We start from the raw sequence: 5,324 nt of genomic DNA, 5'->3' as shown, positions 1-5,324 counted from the left end.
CCAGGAGGGCTCCGCAGAACAGTGTTTTTATGATTTCTTTCGTCAGAAGTGTGCCCTATCATGATGCCTAGTATTACCCGTCTCCTCAGCTGCACAGATATATCCCATTGTTATGTCTAAGTGTAAACTCTGCTATGTGTACTCTTGTGTGTAGACTACTAATCACATCCTGACATTTTGAAGGGTGTGCTAATAGGAACACTTGCTGTGTGGAAGTTGGTCTGAGTGCATACCTTTACTCCTTCATAAACAAGTTGGCATGTTGTGAGACCATCATGTGCTAGATAACTGCATGTAGCACATCAGAGTTATGCAATATGATGTGTGTCCAATATAACATAGCAAGTTTGCTTTATTGGTTGTAAGTTTGATAAACAATGTTTGCTTGCAGCCAAGGCCACAAGGTCAGTTCCATCCTATCTGTGTTGGCCTCTGTCAGACAAACATTACCTGTTGTCTGCAGTAGATGGCTGTGCCACATAAATAGACTGAGATATGACCTCATCCACTATACTGCAGTAAATAAGTTTTACAACATGAGTCCATGCTTGTGTTGAGTAGTTTAGACAGGTTGGGGTCTGTATCAATAAAGTGGTCTATCCAATTTTGCTATTCTAGTATAATCAAAACATTGTTGCATCCTCAACTGGAGTTGGAACATAATCTGCCTATTCCACTCTATTTAGCTATGATGCCTCAGCTGATTCTGGATGGGTTGGATTTGGTGAGCATTGACCATAGTGGCATAATATTGAGATTCTTAAAATCACATCCAAAATTGAAGGGCTGGCCCAGAGGGAGAGTTCTGTTGCCACTGTTACTGTGAGCATTTCACACCAAGGGCGTCGTAGTGGGGGGACAAGTGGGAATAAATTACCCGGGCCCCATGTGGGGGGAGGGCCCCTAAGGAGTTGAATTTTATTTTCCTTAATAATAAATAATTTCCTTAATTTAAAGATCTTAATAAATGTTATTAACTAATATAGATGCAAATATTTCGGGTAAATGCATCAGTTGATTGATATATTAAATTGTGTCCAAGCCAACATTGTTTGAGGGCAGGTGTTCCAGTTTAGATGGTGAGCAGTTTAACTGGTGATATTTGCATAAAATCAGTGAATATTCAACAAGACCCTGCCTACTTCTTAATCTGCTCTGCCTCCGATAGGGCAGGTTTATATTAGGCTACATTTTCACGAAGTGTTTGCAAGTGAGACAATATAACGGATATCGCTGAAAACATCACCAGTGTATGTCTAATACATGTCCGTTTAAGCATTATCCACAAATATGACACATACTAAAAGAATGGAAAAAGATAAAACTATCGATCTAGCTGGGATTTGAACCACGCATGGACAAGAAAGTTGATTGGATTAGCTTAGGTCTGTACCACTACACTACGAACCGCTGAAATCAATGCCAGATTTCTAAGTATATATTGAACTGTTAGTCAAAGTTAACACAGGTTAACATAAGTGAGAAATATACGCCCATGTTAACTGGTGCCATCACAATTTAACATGGGCATATGCAAGCCTCAAAACAACAAAATAGGTTCATCTTTGCCTCACATACCAAAACCTGATGTACTGATGTACAACAAACTGGCATGTCCCACTAACACTTTATTCCGTTTTGGGGGTTAATAATATGAAATACGTCAGTCATGTGCAAAAATTATCATAACTTAGTGTCATGTCTCGGTGAAGTTATGCAGTGAGCTGTCTAATGATTTGAAGTGAACACATGAAACTTATTTTCTCCGAGTTAAATATTATTTAATTTGTTGGTCCTAATTTGACGACACAAAATGGTTATCATGGTAGCATATATTACAAAACTTTGATGTAGCTAGAGTGTTTGATGACAGATGTTGCTGTTTCAGATTCCCACGTAGCCTAAATTAGAAAATAGTTTAGCCTACTTACTGCTCGTTCAGCAGCCTGTTGCAAAACATTCACTTAGCCTAGATGTTTGCTATAATGAATATCTTGATCGATTGACAAATAAGCTGTCACAAGACAACATAGACCTACATTCATTTAATAGGAACACCATGCTATTACATAGATACAAAATAACCAGTGGTGCAGTTGTTTAGCAGGGTGGACTATTACTGCTAGCTTGCTATTTTAGTGAGCAGTCACACTCAGTTTCAGAAACTGTCACAGAGGGTGATGCAGCAGCAGCAGACCTCTCACCATCTGATGTCGACTTGAGACAAGGTGAGCCTAGTTTAAAATGAAATCACAGGAAAGGCTATACTGCAATGTATATTTAGCAACACTGTCATGCTCTGTCTTTCACTGTAGTCTAGTCTAATTTGAATAGACCATTTTTTTGCCACAACCATCAGATATATATATATGATTATATATCTGCTAATATAGCTATATGCTTATATGCTTGTAGAGGGGTCTGTCCAGGTAGATAGAGAAGATGTGATAGAGGATGAAGGAAGTGAAAGCAGAGAAGGTTCTGAAAAAAGTGAAAGAGATGAAGAGAGGTCAGAAAGCAGTCAGGGCAGTGCTAAGGAGTATATGCCATTGCCTGAGGATCGATCCAGCACTATGGCCATAGAAGTTGACGAATGAAGAGAGAGACACAATAGTACGCAGATTGGCAAGCAAAGAAAAAACAAATAAAATCACAGCAAAAGACAGGGAAGGGAAACCATTTCCTAACTACCGAGTTGTTAGATTAATTCAATGTGTGATTAGATAGTAGTTAGTTGTGAACCTCATGCTTCATGCTTACAGCCGGTGGTTGGTTGGTTGGGGGGGGGGGGGGCATGGCCACCACTTGTGCATAGGGCCCAGAATTTGGTGCTACGCCCCTGTTTCACACACACACACACACCTGAGTTTATTATCCAGCTTAGTTTATGAGGCCTAAAAAATGTGGATGTGTATTATCACTATCCACTTGAAATGCTTAATAAACAAGAAATCAAGCAAATGTGTGAATGCTCCCTTTACCCCAGCACATACACACACACACTCACACACACACACCTGTTTAAGGATTTGTTATGAATCATGTGTGTAAGAGAGGTCACGAGGGTGTTGGTCAGGCATGTGTTTGCCGGCTGCCCGAGTTCCACGGAGCATCGGGGTCAGTAAAACGGCAGAGCAACGGCTTTAACATGTGGGCCTCCCTCCTCACCGAAGCCTCGCAGCCCCTCAGCTCCGAGTCGCCACACCGACCGGCCGCCTGGCCTCAGCTCTCTGTTTATGTGGGCCGGCTTCCCACAGCGCGATCTGATGTCATCCATCACATTCCCCTGGCCCCTACGCTGCAGCGGTGTGGTGGTGTGCTTTTTTAACGAGCCAAACAGGGTTCACACTTTTCCGATTGGTCCGCTCCGGCAAGCGCGAGGCCGACGGTGAGGCATGATAAAACAAACCAAGAGCTGTCTGAGCTGCAACGTGTGCAGGGCTCAGAGGCTCCGGTCATTTTCTTTTCTCTCAGCGCGAACAACAACAAATGGAAACTCCACTTTCTCATTTAACTGTTTCTTTAAAGGCCTTCTAGGTCACCCGAACACTTTTTTGAAGAAGAGCCAGTACATCAAACCTGTTGAAAGTGGTGTTTATAGTTTAGTCTCAGGTGAATACAGGACTGGAACCAGCCGCACATGGGCCTCCTGGGATACTGAAAGCACAGCACCACCACAGAGGCCTCAGCCCAGAGCAGGAAGTGGAGGCAGTGTGAGCCATTAAATCCTCATTCGCACTATCATAGGTACTTCTATCACAGTCAATCAGGTTAAGAATATTGGTTCATGTTTTTAGAATATTGAGTATTGCTAATTTAAAATAGTAATTTGCAATAGTTTACAAACCTTGCGTGTGAATTGGATCAGGTGTCATTTTCCCTGTTGTGTTAAATTAAATAACCACCACTATCAATTAAAAAAAAAACAGATATACTGGAAACCACAACAGCATGTTTTTAAACTCATATGGCCCATGGAAAAAAATCCCCTCGTATGTATTTAGCTGAGGAGCTGCTCCTGGTTCTCCTCCACGGCGGCCTCTCCTCTCCCCAGTAGCCTGTCCGCGTGCTGACGTTCCTAATTGCCCTCCCCGGCCATGCCGCGCGTGAAAGGGGAAGTGAACTGTAGAGAGGCCTGTCAGCAGGTCCAGCCTGAGTCCATGCTGGGACCGCAAAACACTTCCCACATTCTGACCCCAGTTGTCTATCACCTCCGCCCCTCTCTCCTCCCATCCTCTCCCTCTCCCCTCCTCTCACCTCCTTTCCTCTCTCCTCTCTGCTGGTGCTCACTGATGGCTTCTCCAGACTCCCCCCTGCCCTTGGGGGAAGGCATGGGAGATCCTGTAGCCCCCTCAGGTGATGTTTGCACTTGACTTGCTGTCGAATGAAGGTGAGGAAAAGGTTGGGGGCTGTTTGTGGGCCAGGCAGGTAAATGAAGCCCATTGGTAAGATCAATGACCAAGAATGATATGCAACTCCAAGCCCACACTCTGGAGCAAGGAATAGTCATCCATAGTATTTCAGTTAGAGTTAAAATGATACTGTTTTTTAATTAAGTATTGCGGATAGTCTAATTGATTTTCATTTCTATGCTTCTTTCTCACCTCAAGGTCTCTGTGTGTGGTATGTTTGTTTGTAAACTTGAGTGCTCCTAGCTCCCTACTTCGTCTGACTTCACCCAGTCCTAGAGCGATGTTGGTGACAGTGGTTTTCTGGACAGAGATGGAGTGAGTGAGGTGAGAGTGGTCTTTGCCAAAACCTGCTGTGCTGAGAGCCACTTTCCACTTCACTCGCCTCCAATTTTTTCTTTTTCTTCATCTCATTTCTTCATCCAGTCTTTTTGTGTGTGATTTTCTCATCTTTTCTTTTTATCTTCTTTTCTCACCCTTTATCTCCATTGTCGATATTCTCTTCTCTTCTTTTTTCCTCCTTAACCCTGCTCTCTCTCTCTCTCTCTCTCTCTCTCCTCTCTTCTTCTTGACGCTGGAGTGATCAGATAATAGCTCGTCTTCTGACAGCTCCAGCTCGGCACGATTGATGCTCCTCGGGTTTGCCCCACTTCCTGAATGTGACAGGTTATTTATTCTAGGCAGAAGTTTCCCCTCTCCAAAAGAGAAAGAGAGAGGGAGTAGGAAAAGAAGAGGAAGAAGAATGAGAGAGCACAAAAAAAGAAGAGGCCCCAAACTAAACAGGCCACTCCTCTGGCCTTCCAGTATCAGGTGGCGTTCGTTGAGCAGGTTGTGGGGGGGTGGGGGGTGTAGTGGTGGATGAGCTGGTGTTGGTACAGGGGACGAGGGGCAGTTGGGGCAGGGGGGGGGGGTTGA

This window comes from Alosa pseudoharengus, unplaced genomic scaffold (assembly GCF_046254945.1).
Source record: "Alosa pseudoharengus isolate Yale_2024_CS ecotype anadromous, Long Island Sound unplaced genomic scaffold, YU_APseudo_1.1 YU_APseudo_1.1_scf_19, whole genome shotgun sequence".
NCBI classification, from domain to species: domain Eukaryota; kingdom Metazoa; phylum Chordata; class Actinopteri; order Clupeiformes; family Clupeidae; genus Alosa; species Alosa pseudoharengus.
This window is presented reverse-complemented; position numbering follows the sequence as displayed.